The following is an 18,678-nucleotide window of genomic DNA, read 5'->3' as shown; positions in this document are numbered from 1 at the left end:
AATGTACACTCTTGAGAAGGACACACAGCGACAGACAATCATGGGGTGAAAAATGAGAACTATTTAGAAAATCAGTGCCATCTCCGAGTGAGTCATAAAAGTTTGAAACATATCCGTGAGATTTAATTAAGCATTCGTTCCACAGTTAAAAAATTCAGTATTCTTGATTTTACACATGGAACAGTATTATATATAATTTTTGCAACGTTTTTGAGACGGGAACGGTAAAACGGCATATGTGCATTAAAAACATTTATTAGATTTTCTATTTATGTGTATTGTAATGTGTTCTAGAGTGCAATACAATGTACTATGGGAAAGACTGTTTTTCATTATCCAGATTGCAGCTTGCTAAATTTCTAAAAATACTTCAGTTGGAGCTTTATTTGAATCGTACCACCACACTACACTTACGTGGTAATGTTTACAGGGAGTAGCGTAGCTTGCAAAAATCTTTAAACAAGTGCCGGCCGGGGTGGCCGAGCGGTTCTAGGCGCTACAGTCTGGAACCGCGCGACCGCTACGGTAGCAGGTTCGAATCCTGACGCGGGCATGGATGTGTGTGATGTCCTTAGGTTAGTTAGTTCCAAGTTCTAGGGGACTGATGACCACAGAAGTTAAGTCCCATAGTGCTCAGAGCCATTTTTTTAAAACAAGTAAAAATAAAAATCCATTTCATGGGATTAGGCGGAACCCGTGACTTACAGTATACGGTGGCCGAGGTGGTGAGGTATTATTGTGAGATTACAGAAGAGAGAATGTACTATCTGATTGCTTTCAGTTAGAGATCTGCGTGTTCTCCTATGTATGGATGTTAATTATTGCCTTCTAGTGTGTGACTCTATGAGACTTAGTCTCAGAGACTATGGTTAACGGGCCAGTGACATTTACTTAGCCTATGTGGATTCTGCTACCATTCAGTTGACGCATATACGCAAACTTTACTGGACTGGAGAACCAATATTAATTTCGTTGCATATTTAAATGATACTCTTTAGGTACACAATTTTTCAGATTCAGTGTTTTATCTGACTGAATTAATCAGAACATACAGTTTAAATATTTGTTGACACCTCTATCAGTTATTCACTTCAATTCTTCTTCCTTTATTATTCTTATCTAACATGTTTCAAACTGTGTTACTTAATAATTAGCATTACATGCCAATACTTCGGAATTCGACTGTAGGGTCACATATAAACTATGCAGATGTGTACAGCTCGAACCTATGACTATATCGAGTAATATTTGTTAATAGAGACGTATCCAGAAAGAGATTTTCACTCTGGAGCAGAGTGTGCGCTGATATGAAACTTCCTGGCAGATTAAAACTGTGTGCCGGACCGAGACTCGAACTCGGGACCTTTGCCTTTCGCGGGAAAGTGCTCTACAAGGTTCGCAGGAGAGCTTCTGTAAAGTCTGGAAGGTAGGAGACGAGGTACTGGCAGAAATAAAGCTGTGAGGACGGGGCGTGAGTCGTGCTTGCCCGCGAAAGGCAAAGGTCCCGAGTTCGAGTCTCGGTCCGGCACACAGTTTTAATCCGCCAGGAAGTTTCAATAGAGACGTACATTGCCCAAGTACTAATCCCTACACCACAACAGTAACACTGGATCTACGAGGGGCGTTCAGTAAGTAATGCAACACTTTTTTTTTTGTTAAAACCAAGTTGAATTTCAATACATCATATTATTCCCAACTCCTTTGGCTAAAAAAAACCTATTTTTCAACATTATCTCGGTTCTAAGCGACGGTCTGATGCCACCCTTACTGGGAAGGCCCTTACGCCCATATGGTACAACTCCACTTGTCAACGTCGGAGCCAACGCCTTGCTGCATCATTAACCTCCCCACCCCCCACGTACTGCTTCCCGTGGACTGCATCCTTCATTGGGCCATATAGATTTGAGTCGGAAGGTGGAAGACCCAAGCTAGATGGATGAGGAAGAACAGTCCAATGAAATTTTGTGAGCTCCTCTTGGGTACACAGACTGCCAGCACTACCAACAGAGACGTCCAGCTGTGCAGCGAGGTGTTTGACAGTGATCCGCCGACCTCCTCGAATGACAATGTCCACACGTTCCAAAATTACATGAGTCACAGCTGCGTGGGGCCGGCCGGCACGCGGGAAATCGCATAGATTTACGCGACTGTTTTGCGATGATGTCAGACGCCTCACCGAACGACTCACCGTGCTTTTGTTCACTACCAGCTTTGCGTAGACAGTCTGCAAGTGCCTGTGAATACCTGCGATGGCCTGGTTTTCTGAAACTCAGTGACAGCTCTCTGCTTGGAACGAACCTCCGCTACAGGCACATTTTGAAGTCTACGTATAGCGCTGTCATCTATCAGAACTTCTTGAAACTATAGGGACTGAAGAGGGAATGTTCCACGATGTCGCACAACAAATTCCGCCAAACTGGCTGAGAGAAAAAGTGTTGCATTACTTATTGAACTTATTAAAGAAAAAAGAAATATGTCGCACAACTTGAGTAAAAGAAGTGATCGGTTGCTGGGACACATCGTAAGGCATGAAGGGTACGCCAGCTTCCTTTGTGGAGGGAAGTGCGGAGGGTAAAACAGAGTGAGACCAACTCCTGCTTACAGTAAACAGGTTCATGTAGATGTAGCATGCGGAGATGAAGAGGCTTTCCAAGGCTGGACTAGCGAGGTGAGTTGTGACAAACCAGTTCAAAAATGGTTCAAATGGCTCTGAGCACTATGGGACTTAACTTCTGAAGTCATCAGTTCCCTAGAACTTAGAAATACTTAAACCTACCTAACCTAAGGACATCACACATATCCATGCCCGAGGCAGGACTCGAACCTGCGAACGTAGCGTTCGCGCGGTTCCAGACTGTAGCGCCTAGAACCGCTCGGCCACCCCGGCCGGCGACAAACTAGTCTTTGGACAGAAGAACACCACAAGAACATAGAGAATACCGTACGTCAAGGTTTCAGACAATTCACTAGCGCTCTGATTATCAATTGGCGCGAAACCTCTGCGAAGTTGAGAAATGGTGACGATACATTGAGTACTGAGACTTCCCAGCAGCAAGTCTCGGTCCGGCGCACAGTTTCAACCTGCCAGGAAGTCTCATATCAGCGCACACTCCGCTGCAGAGTGAAAATTTCATTCTCGACATTGGGTATTGTAGTCAACGACATTGCCACTTCAGAAAAACCGATTCTCTCCCATTAATTTAAGCAACGGCGTTCTCAATTAATTCTTGGGTGGTTGATCAAATGGGTACGACTGGTTCTGTTGGGTCTGGGACACCATGTCGCCGAAGTGGCGTTCAATAGAAAGACTCGCACCCGGCCGTTGCGCCATAGAGCGTTATTGTTATTGGGTACAGTACTATAGCTGGGGGCGTGGTGAGGAAGAGGCTGCGTGGTACGAAGCGGAGCGCGTCGGAGGTAGCGGGGGCGGCGGCGGATTTCCGGCAGCTCCGGCTCGGCAGAACAAAGCGGCCAGCCGAGGTGAGGTTCGCACAGCGCTCCTCTGGTGGTCTCTCTCTCTCACTCTCTCTTTCTCTCTCTCCCCGGCCCGCACGCCACAGCACGCCTCAGCTAGAGGTGCCGTTATATCTGCCGACTACGGCTTCCGGCCGACGCCGACCGCCCCGGACACAGGGGAAATCTGCCAATCTGCAGGGGGACGGTCCATACCATATAGCCTCACTACAGTTACTTGTGTAGGTTACAGTCATAACTCACATGCTCCAAAATAATGAAAATTGAGATGCCGACATACTCTCATATAGCTTTATACATAGAACATAATTCACGAAACAGTTATTGACATTTGGCACAAGATCTTTGAGAAAACAGGTGTTAAAGTTCATGGTTAGTTTCAAAAGTCTCAATATCCGCGGGACCTTGTGAGCTTTGTCCCGTACCTCATCTTGACCAATCAGCGATTAGCTCACTCGGCGCCATTTTCTTGTGTTGTAGTAAATATTGATGCCAGTGGAGTGTGTTTTCTGTTCTGTTCAGTTATTTTGGGGAATATAATTCAATATAGTGGTTGGAATAAAACTGATTCCAGACACAAGTCATGGAAGAAAACGTTTCACCCGTTGGAGAAAGAGGAAGGCCAAGGAAACGTTCACGGCATCCTTTGTGATCAATAATTAGTTCTCATGAATGGAAAATTTGTAAATTTCTTTGATCTTTAAACTGAAGAAATGTGCACAGTAGACATTTCTTTTATGAAATTGCAAACGGTATCCCAAACTAGAGAATATCTTTTGTAAACTAACACAAGCAAAGTCCATAAAAGATGATTAATTGGCATTTATCACGATTACCATCCGAATGTAATATGATATATACACTGTAGAAAAGAAAGTGGCTTGCAGTCGGAACCAAAAAGTGTTGCATATCGAGTCGCAACACGATAGTTCCCTCGAAACCAGCATCGTCCAAACAGCTCAGTACCAAAACTCACAACATCCAAAATGGTGATTGTCAAAACTTACATGTCCCATAGCTCATTAACAAAACTCACATGATCCGTAATATAACCTTAAATAATTGTAATTTCTCAGTAACCAAACATAATCTGAAATGTACATAATGATTTATAGCCATTGTTCTTGCACATACTGATGTCAATATATGGGACATGCGCACGACGCATGTAAAACACGTTTTTAGTCATTTGTGAAAATTTATGTTTTTGGAGCATGTGAGTTATGCTTCTAACCTACTCACTTGACAAAATTTGTCTATTAAGGGCGTGCAATAAGTAACGCAATATATGAAACTTCCTGGCAGATTAAAACTGTGTGCCCGACCGAGACTCGAACGCGGGACCTTTGCCTTTCGCGGGCAAGTGCTCTACCAACTGAGCTACCGAAGCACGACTCACGCCCGGTACTCACAGCTTTACTTCTGCCAGTACCTCGTCTCCCACCTTCCAAACTTTACAGAAGCTCTCCTGCGAACCTTGCAGAACTAGCACTCCTGAAAGAAAGGATATTGCGGAGACATGGCTTAGCCACAGCCTGGGGGATGTTTCCAGAATGAGATTTTCACTCTGCAGCGGAGTGTGCGCTGATATGAAACTTCCTGGCAGATTAAAACTGTGTGCCCGACCGAGACTCGAACTCGGGACCTTTGCCTTTCGCGGGCAAGTGCAAGTAGTAGAGCACTTGCCCGCGAAACGCAAAGGTCCCGAGTTCGAGTCTCGGTCGGGCACACAGTTTTAATCTGCCAGGAAGTTTCACATCAGCGCACACTCCGCTGCAGAGTGAAAATCTCATTCTGGGAACGCAATGTATCTTTTTTTAAAGGTTGGTTTTATTCAAGATTTAAGTACACCACATTATTCCCCACTCTTTTGGCTACAAAACTGTATTTTTCAACGTAATCTCTGTCCAATGTGACGGCCTTACGCCACCTTCCTGGGAGAGCCTGTGTGGCCGCATGGAACCACTCTACTGGTCGACGTCAAAGCCAACGACTTGCTGCACCAATAACCTCCCGATCATCCAAGTACTGCCTCCGCGGAGTGCATCCGTCATTGGGCCAAACAGGTGGAAGGTACGAGGTCCGGGCTGTAGGGTGGGTGAGGAAGAACAGTCCAACAAAATTTTATGAGCTCCCCTTGGGTGCGCAGACTTGCGTGAGGTCGTGTGTTGATATGGAGAGAGAGAAGTTCCTTTGCATTTTTGCGGCGACGTACACGCACTTTAATTTCCTGAGGGTAGCACAATACACTTCAGAGTCGATCGTTGCACCATGAGGGAAGACATCAAACCGATTAACCTCTTGAGAGTCCCAAGAATGTGGCCCTGACTTTGTCGGCTGAGGGTGCGGCTTTGAAGTTTTTCTTCGGAGGAGAGGTTTTTAGCGCCACTCCGTGGATTGCCGTTTTCTTTCAGGTTCGAAGTGATTAACTCTAGTTTCTTCGTCTGTGACGATGTTCGAAAAAAAAAAAAATTGGTCACGCTCAGCATCGTAACGAACAAGCAGTTCTGCGCAGATGGTCTTTCGATGGTCTTTATGGTTTTCTATTAAGCGGTGTGGAAGCCAGCAGATACATACCTTTGAGTACCTCCAACTGATGGACGAGTGTGTCAGCGATACTAACGGAGACGTCCAGCTGTGGCGCGAGGTGTTTGATTGTGATCTGTCGATCACGTCGAAGGAGAGTGTCCGCACGTTCCAACATTGCAGGAGTCACAGCTGTGTGCGGCCTGCCGACACGCGGGAGAGTGGACAGGATTGTGCAACCTTACTGCGAGGATGTCAGACGCCTCGCCCGACGACTAATCGTGTTTTTGTTCACTAACTGGTCTCTGTAGACATTCTGAAAGCGCCTATGAATATCTGTGATACTTTGGTTTTCCATCGGGGCAGGACTGGAACCTGAAGTTTGGAAGGGAGGAGATGAGCTACTGGCGAAAGTAAAGCTGTGAAGATGGATCGTGTGTTGTTCTCGGGCAGCTCAGTTGGTAGAACACTTTTCCACAAAAGGGAAAGGTCTCGGTTTCGAGCCCCAGCCTGGCACACAGTTTTAATCTGTCACTAATTTTCATGTCAGGGCACACTCCGCTGCAGAGTGAAACATTCATTCTGGAATTTTTCACGTTTTTAGTTTGTAATTTATAATGTAAACAGTGAACAAAATTTGGAATATGGGTTGTGTTAGTCATGGGGATACGATTGGTTGCATATGTAGGTTAATGTACCATTTTCTGTTTTAATATTGTGTGAAACCTAACCTAAGGACATCACACACACAGCCATGCCCGAGACAGGATTAGAACCTGCGACAGTAGCGGTCGTGCGGTTCCAGGCTGAAGCGCCTAGAACCGCTCAGGCCACATCGGCCGGCGAATCAAATTCTTGATTTTTAGCAAAATTGGACCGGTTGTCTTCACATTGAACTCGGTCGCAAGCTTCCTTTGAGCCGTACTCGGGCTGTTATTGTTCGCATAGCAGGCCTTCACAAGCGCTATACGCTCAGACACGTTGTACCGTGATATTTTACGTGCATGTGGCCGACAACAACAACGCGCGTGCGCATGCGCATACTATTTCCCATCATGTCCCGCAGCCAACCGTGTAGTTCTAGCGTCCTGACGCAAACCATTCTTAAATTTTGAAGATTTTATTTCATATAGTTCAACAACTGTCGTCTCGTATAAAACCTTGGTATACCGGACATATGCCGTAAGAAAACACACACACACGCACGCACGCACACACACACAGACACACACACACGCGCACGAGCGCGCGGGCACGCATTGTAAACACTAGCGCCAACACACAACCAAAAGTGACCAACGTCTGAAGTTACCGACAGTGACTATTAATTTCCAACAGGCGAGGTAGCATTAACTGTATCCCTCTGATGTTTGAAGACAGAGGGCAGGATTCCAAGCAGAATTTAAGCATCTGTCAACTGTTATTTTCAATAACACTAGCCCAACAGCTGAAAGTGTGCACCAGAATCTCCGTGTTATATTCCACAGGATGACTGGTGTAAAGCAATGTTCTACTATGGCAGATTTGAGCCGCTGTTGTAAGCGTATGTGCCGGTTATTTTCAATACATGGGTCCTCGACGGTCCTGATAGTTTGAGCAATTATGACATGCCGCATCTACACGGGATAAGGTACACACCTGCCTTACGCAAACCGAAATCACCCTTTTGCGGAAACTAAAAGGACCCTATTCTTAAATGGTGGTCGAAAAACAGATTTCATATATTGTTTACGAAGAATACGATCAGTCCTGATGGAAATGCTACTTAGTAAGGTAGAAAGGCCGCTAGACTTCGTTGCCACTTCGTTAGTTTCATCAGTTATCCAAGTCACGGTTGGTCGATAGCGCAAAGTTGGTCTGAACTGTCTTCGTTATGATCATATTGGACAAAAGTGATTTCGAGATGGGCTAACTCAGCTGACAGACTCTTTAGTCTGAGATGATGTGGACCGTATGAAACAAGATACAAAGTACCCCTTCATGCTGAGCTGGATGGTAACAACTATCAGCCTAAAGATACAAATCTGTGCTACGTTTAAATGCAGACTGAAGTGGCGAATGACAGTTTGTACCAAGGCCGAGATTCGAACCCAGGTCAGCTGCTCGTTAGAGAGATGCGCTAAACACTACCCAGCCCTGCAAAGTGGGTTTGCACAACTGTACGGACTACCCTAAGCACACCTACCTCCACTATCCAAATTCCCATTCATGGCCCAAACCCACCTGGTACTCCCCCTAAAATCGAACAGCATTGTAGAGGCCTTCCAACTGTATTGGAGTATCACCTCAGCATCGAACGAAACGGGAGATCCCGCCTGAAACGCAAGCATTGGTATTTTTAATCAAATGAAATTACAAGGTTCCAGAGACCTTTTCAGTTCTCAAGTGGGATGAAATGTGAATGGGAATTTGGACTGAGCAGAGAAAGCATGCTAGGGTAGTCCGCGCAGGTGTGCACAGCCACTGTGCCAGAGTGGCATTGTGTTAGCGTATCTGCCAAATGAGCAGGAGATCCAGGTTCGAATCCAGGCCTTGGTACGAATTTTAATTCGTCGCTTCAGTCTGCACATATACATCAGAGATGTCTGGGATGTGAAAAAGTTCTCTGGATCCTACAGTTTCATTTGACAGATTTGTGTGTTGTCTTCCGATAAACGGCATGTCTCAACGTATTATCAACCTTGAAACCTCCCATCAGCCGGCCGGAGTGGCCGTGCGGTTCTAGGCGCTTCAGTCTGGAGCCGAGCGACCGCTACGGCCGCAGGTTCGAGTCCTGCCTCGGGCATGAATGTGTGTGATGTCCTTAGGTTAGTTAGGTTTAATTAGTTCTAAGTTCTAGGCGACTGATGACCTCGTAAGTTAAGTCGCATAGTGCTCAGAGCCATTTGAACCAAACCTCCCCTTAGAAAAATTTATGAATTACTGTGCTGGTAAATCCCTTACGTTATTTGATTTTCAAACAGCTGAGCAAAACTGAACGTACTCAGACACTTCTCTCTTTACTTATTCTGATCAACACTAAACTGACACACAATATTTTTAGCGTAACGCAATCTGACTTTCAATAATCCCTACAAAAGAATGGCGGTGACTAACAATAACCTATACCTTTCATGAATCACTTACCTCACAAAACTCTTCGTTACTCGAACTACTGCAATACAGCGAGCGCCAATATTTCCAGCTAAATAAAGGATTCTAACTACTGAAGGCACTAACTACTGATAGACATACTTAGCAAATGAAAGATTTTGATAGAGAACAATGTATTTACCTTAATAGTGTTCAAAAGTCATATATATAAGTTCATGACATCCAGTCTTACAAATTTCGTTTTTCTGACTGACACACGTCCAGATCGTCCGCTCTCAAAACTCTGCCATCTCTCTTCCCCGCATCCTCCACTGCTGGCGGCTCACCTCCAACTGCGCGCCCGCATCTCGTGGTCGTGCGGTAGCGTTCTCGCTTCCCACGCCCGGGTTCCCGGGTTCGATTCCCGGCGGGGTCAGGGATTTTCTCTGCCTCGTGATGGCTGGGTGTTATGTGATGTCCTTAGGCTAGTTAGGTTTAAGTAGTTCTAAGTTGTAGGGGACTGATGACCATAGATGTTAAGTCCCATAGTGCTCAGAGCCATTTGAACCATTCCAACTGTGCAACGCTACGCGCTGTTCACATCCAACTGCCCAACGCTACAACAGCAAATATTCCAGAAATGAAAACCAGCCACATACTGCACACAGCACAGCCAGTGATTTTCATTCAGAGCGTTACGTGACGTTACCAACATAAAAACCTAAACAGCCTACTTACAACCTTCCTGCAGACCAAGAGAAGAGAACTATGTTTTTCCATCACCATCGTGAAGCAAAGATTCGGGTGGATTGAACTCAGATGTTCTAAAAAGCCGTTTAAATGATCACTTCGATGGTGTACAACAACGAAAGTATCGCCTACAATCGCTTCAGCTTAGTGCCTCACGATGCACGATCTCCCGAGTGAAATGGCAGACCGCCGTGCGGCTGAATTTTTGGACCTACTGACACACGAACGGCGCATCTCATTAACAGTGGTATGGTCGGTACTGGAAGGGGAGGGCGGATAGAAAGTAAAGAAGGGCACCTCAAGAACACACCGCCTAAATGAGACTATTTTTGTCTGCGGTGGTGCAAACGCAAATGAAACCCTACGCTTCGTTTTAGAGTGGAGACCATCACTGTAGAAGAAGAGCCGTGCTACAGTGCCTCATAAGTGCGGTTAGCCACAGTCGGCGACCCGACCGGCGCATAGCCTGCACTCTTTACGACTGGCTGCTGCCCGACACGAGAGAGCAAAAGGACTGCAGTTGGCCCCTGTCTAGAGGGGGGAGCTGGAGGAAGATAGTGGTGCGCCGGCTGCCGCTACGCTCCGGACTCGCGACGCCCCCGCAATTCTAAATCAGTCACGGCCGGAATGGATTTGCCGGCCGCATTGGCAGCGCGATTGAAAAGCCATCGCGGCGAACGAGGTGTCACAGGCAGGCGGGCGTGGGCGGCTGGAGACGCCGGTGATTGCCTGCGCTGCCCCAGAGTCCTTGGACGTTCCCCGACGGGACTGCTGGTCCCGTGACTCACCGTTGCGGAAAGTGTCGTCCCGACACAACCGGTCGGGGTAGCGGACGCAAATCCCATTACGCGGCAAGGACGCCCGCTATTGCCAGCGTCTCCGCTCGACTCCCGTACCTGTCAGCTGCTTCCACTGCAGCCGCCTCGAATCACGCAAGTTAATCTAAGGGACACATGCTCAAAGAAATTTCGAGTTTGCAGCTGGTCATCGTTAACCACACTCAACGATATATCGAATGGGTACCTGTTAGTCACTTTTAGGTGAGCCGCCGAAGATGGTAAAGACGTCCTGAATACCTGAAGTTTATTATTACGCTGTGAAAATTCTGCGCTTGCGTCGAGCTCGTGTTGACAGATCACGCTAGCAGAGATCAGAAACGCAGCAAGTACGAGTCTAATGTTGAATGCTGCGTAAATTAGAAATCGAGGCGGCACTGTTACGGCAGTGCTATACTGATTCCTTCCTTCCCACCGTAGTCCTGCGAGTTTGCGAATGATGGCGCTGCCATCGCTTCCTATTCGTTGACTCATCTCTCTTACTGAACCGTGCAGAGTTGCAAGGCAAGTCGTGATGTAGTACGCATGTTGAGGGCACAATCTTGCTGCTGTAATGTGAAACTGACAGGGTGAAATGATCGACTGTCGGATTAAGATGGTCTCCGGCTTCCAGGCGGCAAGGAGTGCCGGTCCCTGGCACGAATCCGCCCGGCGGATTTGTGTCGAGGTCCGGTGAGCCGGCCAGTCTGTGGATGGTTTTTAGGCGGTTTTCCTTCTGCCTCGGCGAATGCGGGCTGGTTCCCCTTATTCCGCCTCAGCTACACTATGTCGGCGATTGCTGTGCAAACAAGTTCTCCACGTACGCGTACACCACCATTACTCTACCACGCAAACATAGGGGTTACACTCGTCTGGTGTGAGACGTTCCCTGGGGGGTCCACCGGTGGCCGAACAGCACAATAACCCTGGGTTCGGTGTGGGGCGGCGGAGGGGTGAAGTGGACTGCGGTAGTCGTCGTGGGGTTGTGGACCGCTGCGGCTGCGGTGGGGACGGAGCCTCTCCGTCGTTTCTAGTTTCCCGGTTAACATAACATAACACAACATAAGATGGCCTCTAACGAAGCTGTTTTTTGTTAGGCTGTGGAGGGTGGCAGATAGGAATAAAGTAATACACTGTATTCAACTGCAAACGAGCTTCATTACAGGAGAAGCGATGTCCTGGGAAAAGTTCGATTCGATGCCTTCAGACGAAAAATATACAAAGCTCATGAAAACAGAGTAGTTGTATCCTTGTTTATTCCTCCTCCAACCGTGTGTGTGTGTGTGTGTGTGTGTGTGTGTGTGTGTGTGTGTGTTCAAAATGGTTCAAATGGCTCTGAGCACTATGCGACTTCACTCCTGAGGTCATCAGTCGCCTAGAACTTAGAACTAATTACACCTAACTAACCTAAGGACATAACACACATCCATGCCCGAGGCAGGATTCGAACCTGTGACCGTAGCGGTCGCTCGGCTCTAGACTGTAGCGCCTAGAACCGCACGGCCACTCCGGCCGGCTGTGTGTGTGTGTGTGTGTGTGTGTGTGCGTGTGTGTGTGTGTGTGTGTGTGTGTGTGTGTGTGTGTGTGTTTACAACCTCTAGGGATTGATCAATGAGAGGATACGGAACAAAATAGCTCTCATGAATTTAAGTCATGATGAAGGTGGAATAAACAAGAATACAATTACTTTGTTTTCATTAGACGAGGTTTGTACGATTTTCGTCTGAAGGTTGAACTACAGCATCGAATCGAACTGTTCCGAAACATCACTTTTCCTGTAATGAAGCGCATTTGCAATTGAATACAGTGAATTACTTTATTTTTATCTGGCACCCGCTACAGCCAGACTACTGCAAATATGGCGGAAATGGAACTGCACATAGAATGGATTGGTTGTCAGGGACTCGTACTGTTACTAATAATATTTAAAAGCGTATTTTGTGCAAAAATACACTTTTTAAGTGGAACAATGGTTACTGACAGTACCAAACTAAAACTAGGGTAAAATAAAATGTCAAATGGAAATGAACATCGAGTTGCCATTCCTCCACAGACATTCGGACACATAAGTCAAAGTGTCCACAGCTGATTTCAAGCCGACATAAAGGCGAAGGGTAGACACACCCTGTAGTTAAGTCTAATAAGTTATGTCCAGATATTTTTCATCAGACAGTGAATGTTGGCGAGCTAACGTTTCATGTCAGCGCATATCCAGCTACTGAGTGAAAGGTTCGATTTTACGCTCGGGTCGAGTCTTTCTTTAACACACGCTTTCTCCCATCGTTGCGATCTGATAACATCTTTCCACGACCGTCGTTGACCTGCAGCTGACTATCTCTTTGAATTTAGTGATAGAGGGCATTGACAATGTCTGTCCCAGAGGAATAGGGCGGAAATCAATTATCAGCGTAACTTTGCTTGGCTGTGATCTCGGAAGACAATGTAAGGCAAATGCAATAAATTGTATTGAGACGCAGCTGCCACAGTGAATATTTCTTTCTCCACGTCTTATATAAAACTAGAAAACGACATTGTATTGGCCACCAAAGAAGCTTATTTTCTTATTCAATTAATATACTCCATCCTTGAAAACCCTGTCCTGCTGCGCCTCTATAACCAAGTCCCAGCTTCCTTACGTCTCCACACACACACACACTATGTCCTTTCTCGGGGTAGTTTCCAAGAGATTTTCCTACGATGAGGGCGTTCACTTTGCCGTTCTGGAATTCCTCCGTGACCAAGGAGAGGATTTCTATCTTCCAAGAATTCAACGATTGGTAAAACGTTCCGTTCAAATGGTTCAATTGGCACTGAGCACTATGTGACTTAACATCTGAGGTCGCAGTCCCCTAGAACTTAGAACTACTTAAACCTAACTAACCTAAGGACATCACATACATCCATACCCGAGGCAGGATTCGAACCTGCGACCTAGCAGTCACGCGGCTCCGGACTGAAGCGCCTAGAATCGTTCGGCCACCACGGCCGGCTAAAACGTTCCGTCTGTTGAAACTTCCTGGCAGATTAAAACTGTGTGCCGGACCGAGGCTCGAACTGGGGACCTTTGCCTTTCGCGGGCAAGTGCTCTACCTTTCTTCCAGGAGTGCTAGTTCTGCTAGGTTCGCAGAAGAGCTTGTGTGACGTTTGGAAGGTAGGAGACGAGGTACTGGCAGAATTGAAGCTGTGAGGACGTGTCGTGAGTCGTGCTTGGGTAGCTCAGATGGTAAAGCACTTACTCGCGAAAGGTAAAGGTTCCGAGTTCGAGACTCGGTCCGGCACACAGTTTTAATCTGCTAGGAAGTTTCAAATCAGCGCACACTCTGCTGCAGAGTGAAAGTCTCATTCTGGTTCCGTCCATTGTTTACAGAGACTTGGGGACTATGTGTCATCATGTATCTGTTTCATTTTGCAGACCATGATTCAATAAAAGTTACTTGGCCAGTTACAATAACAAGTAACAGTTTTTGAAGACCCCCTCGTATATTGCCTAGTGACAGTACCTTTTTCCCTTTATTGCCAGGCTTATATGGGGTGCATCTCATGTACACTGTTTTGAAGCAAATAATCCGTACTGGTTGTAGAATACTTTTTATTAAAAGTGATGATCGGTTTCGCGTCAGTAGAAGACTCATCCGTAGGTGATAAGGATTCCTTTTTAACAAGTCATAGCCTAAATGTAACTGCCTTACACCCGCTCCACATCATTCACGCCAAGCTGTAAACAAACAGCGCGCTAAAAACGGTTGTCCATATTTAAAACGAAGGGGATAATAGAAACTACAAAGATAAAATCTGGATACAGCCAAACGGGCCGAACAAAGCCTTCCTGCTTGTGGCACGGTTCGTTTTAAATATGGGCTGGGTCTTTCAGCGCGGTGTTTGCTTAGAGCTTGACGTGAATGGTGTGGAGCGGCTGTAAGACAGTTACATTTCGGCGACTCATTATTACAGCAGGTCAAGTAACTTTTATTGAATTATGATCTTCACATCAAAATGACAAAGGTACATGACACGATTTTTCAACATAGCCGCCAAGTCTCTATAAAAAACGGTCGGAACGTGCTACCAATCGTTAAATTCAAAGACGATAGGAATCCGCTCCTTGGTCGCGGAGCAATTCGAGAACGGCTGTGTGAAAGCCCTCATCGTAGGAAAATCTCTCCTCCCAGATGTTCCTCCTCAATGCCTGGACACTGTCCTCTGTGGTCCATGTCGATTGCGCTGCCTGCTGACCACCACCACCCACGTCTGTCAAAGTATGGGCACCATTTCACGGCGGCTGCTCTCCACAAAAAGTTTCGTCCGTATACCGCCAGAATTTCACGGTGAACCTATGTGATATTTAGACGTTTTGCTCACAAGAATCCCACTGCCCCGGGTACTTTGGAGTGGGTTTCCTGATGCTACGCCATTTCATTCCCACACTGTGGTGCACTTGTTACCCGTATCTGCAGGACATACACTCTCTTCTGACAAAGTGCCACTCTCTTTGCGAAAAAATCTTAGAATAGCATGGCATGTGTAACTTACTTTTTGAAGTCCCTACGTGCCAGCTGAACAATGCCACATGTATAACACAATATGCAAAACTTTAAATATGTGTTGCCGGTATGTCGCTTAGTGTAAGTAAATTAAAAGGACAAACACAATATCCTCGTTGGGTGGTGTTGACAACACTCTGGGCAACAGTCTGTTAGAATGGGAGGGTCTAAAAGTCTACAGAGATAGCGACCGGACTGAATGTCATCTCATTTCTCTTGAGTAGAGAAAACAGCAAGAACGGAAAGTCAGAGAATCCTAAGATCCTTCAGTTCTGCCTGCAGCAATACATCCAAATCTATCAGATGGTTTTAATTAAAATGAAGGCCCTGTGTGGGTTGCAATTATCGTACGGATACGAAACTTGGCAGATATATTAATGCGGAACCGATTTACGCTGAAAAAAAAGTTAGATTTTGGCCGCCGGGTGCAAATTCGGCTCTGTGATTTCGAAAGAGGCGCACAGAAACTTTTCCTTGTGTAATGGTTTAGAAACGGGACACGGGCAGAAAAGATCAAACAAATGATAGAGGCATAATGTTGATTCTATCATTAACCACCGCTTACACAATTTTTTTCAATATGACCACTGGAGACGTTGACAAGATGCTGTGCAGTGCCAGATTTGCACCTGGTGGCCAGAATTGGAACTCACCTTTTTCCAGCGTAAACCGATGCCGCATTAACGCATTAGCATATCTACCAAGTTTCGCTGCCATACAATAATAATTACAGCCCATCCTGGACCTCCGTGAGTAGGTGCGCTCAGTTCTGGATCACGACTAGTGTTTTATTGACTTGGCTCGGCACGGTCAGGGAGGTATCAGGCAGATAGCGCAGGACGCGGTGGAGCAGACAGCGGCTACGTCACATACTGGGGCGACGCTGGACACTGGACACTGGTCGTGAAACCGATACTCACCTCACCTCGGCGTGCCTCCCCTTCCAGCGACCTAGCGACCTGGTTGCGCAGACCGTGAACTCGACGCAACGCCTGCAACACAAACACACGCACCACTCTCAACACTTTCCCTGTTACTGCACGGCAGCGATGCTCATCTTGCTACCAACACAATTTTCTTAAGCACTTCATATGTCATTAATTTTGTAATCATAACTGGAAAAGCAGCGATCTACAAACTACACTCCTGGAAATTGAAATAAGAACACCGTGAATTCATTGTCCCAGGAAGGGGAAACTTTATTGACACATTCCTGGGGTCAGATACATCACATGATCACACTGACAGAACCACAGGCACATAGACACAGGCAACAGAGCATGCACAATGTCGGCACTAGTACAGTGCATATCCACCTTTCGCAGCAATGCAGGCTGCTATTCTCCCATGGAGACGATCGTAGAGATGCTGGATGTAGTCCTGTGGAACGGCTTGCCATGCCATTTCCACCTGGCGCCTCAGTTGGACCAGCGTTCGTGCTGGACGTGCAGACCGCGTGAGACGACGCTTCATCCAGTCCCAAACATGCTCGATGGGGGACAGATCCGGAGATCTTGCTGGCCAGGGTAGTTGACTTACACCTTCTAGAGCACGTTGGGTGGCACGGGATACATGCGGACGGGCATTGTCCTGTTGGAACAGCAAGTTCCCTTGCCGGTCTAGGAATGGTAGAACGATGGGTTCGATGACGGTTTGGATGTACCGTGCACTATTCAGTGTCCCCTCGACGATCACCAGTGGTGTACGGCCAGTGTAGGAGATCGCTCCCCACACCATGATGCCGGGTGTTGGCCCTGTGTGCCTCGGTCGTATGCAGTCCTGATTGTGGCGCTCACCTGCACGGCGCCAAACACGCATACGACCATCATTGGCACCAAGGCAGAAGCGACTCTCATCGCTGAAGACGACACGTCTCCATTCGTCCCTCCATTCAAGCCTGTCGCGACACCACTGGAGGCGGGCTGCACGATGTTGGGGCGTGAGCGGAAGACGGCCTAACGGTGTGCGGGACCGTAGCCCAGCTTCATGGAGACGGTTGCGAATGGTCCTCGCCGATACCCCAGGAGCAACAGTGTCCCTAATTTGCTGGGAAGTGGCGGTGCGGTCCCCTACGGCACTGCGCAGGATCCTACGGTCTTGGCGTGCATCCGTGCGTCGCTGCGGTCCGGTCTCAGGTCGACGGGCACGTGCACCTTCCGCCGACCACTGGCGACAACATCGATGTACTGTGGAGACCTCACGCCCCACGTGTTGAGCAATTCGGCGGTACGTCCACCCGGCCTCCCGCATGCCCACTATACGCCCTCGCTCAAAGTCCGTCAACTGCACATACGGTTCACGTCCACGCTGTCGCGGCATGCTACCAGTGTTAAAGACTGCGATGGAGCTCCGTATGCCACGGCAAACTGGCTGACACTGACGGCGGCGGTGCACAAATGCTGCGCAGCTAGCGCCATTCGACGGCCAACACCGCGGTTCCTGGTGTGTCCGCTGTGCCGTGCGTGTGATCATTGCTTGTACAGCCCTCTCGCAGTGTCCGGAGCAAGTATGGTGGGTCTGACACACCGGTGTCAATGTGTTCTTCTTTCCATTTCCAGGAGTGTATATTCAATAAAAATTAAAAAGCAATATTTCTGGCATGAACACATTTATTTATTTAAAAATACAGACCATTTTCAATCCGTTTTACATCATTATCAGGCGATACTTATTTATTTTTATTTTACACATCTAGTTCCGTAGGACCAAATTGAGGAGCAATAAATGGTTCAAATGGCTCTGAGCACTATGGGACTTAACTTCATCAGTCCCCTAGAACTTAGAACTAGTTAAACCTAACTAACCTAAGGACATCACACACATCCATGCCCGAGGCAGGATTCGAACCTGCGACCGTAGCGGTCGCGCGGTTCCAGACTGTAGCGCCTAGAACCGTTCGGCCACTCTGGCCGGCTTGAGGAGCAATCTCCAAGGTCATGGAAAGTGTCAGTACATGAAATTATAACATAAAAGTAAAAACAAATAAAATAAAATGTTTATGTGCCCAAAAAAGTTTATGTAAACGCAATCAACAATACAACACAGGAATCAGCTCAATTTTTCAAGGAACTCCTCGACAGAATAGAAGGAGTGACCCACGAGGAAATCTTCAGTTTCGATTTGAAAGCACGTGGATTACTGCTAAGAGTTTTGAATTCTTGTGGTAGCAGTATACTGCACACCTTTTTGTACAAGGGTCAAGGAAGTGCGATCCAAACCCAGGTTGGATTTCGCCTAGTATTAACTGAGTGAAATCTGCTTATTCTTGGGAATAAGCTGATATTGTTAATAAGAAACGACATAAAGAATATATGTATTGAGAGGGCAGTGTAAGAATACCCACAGTAGTGAACAGAGCTCGACAAGAGGTTCGCGAACTTATATCACTTATTGCCCGAACTGTCCGTCCGTTTCTGACCCAAAAATGGACTTGCAGTACGGCGGCCGAACTTCCCCGAATGGTCAAGAATGCCACACAATCATTTCATTTTTCCATCCTC

The 18,678-nt window shown here is 47.0% G+C and overlaps 1 protein-coding gene across 2 annotated transcripts in view; it reads right to left on the bottom strand.

Annotated features, from left to right (window-relative positions):
- Nucleotides 1-18,678, bottom strand: part of LOC124619726 — an 885,033-nt gene that overhangs the window by 494,055 nt on the left and 372,300 nt on the right. For both annotated transcript variants that reach the window (XM_047146293.1, XM_047146294.1), the window contains exon 3: nucleotides 16,099-16,170. The gene's annotated coding sequence lies outside the window, so the exon portion shown is untranslated. The remainder of the gene's footprint in view (nucleotides 1-16,098; nucleotides 16,171-18,678) is intronic.

Source organism: Schistocerca americana, chromosome 6, assembly GCF_021461395.2.
Source record: "Schistocerca americana isolate TAMUIC-IGC-003095 chromosome 6, iqSchAmer2.1, whole genome shotgun sequence".
Lineage (NCBI taxonomy): Eukaryota > Metazoa > Arthropoda > Insecta > Orthoptera > Acrididae > Schistocerca > Schistocerca americana.
Note: the sequence above shows the minus strand (reverse complement) of the source record. Positions and strands in the feature narration are given on the sequence as shown.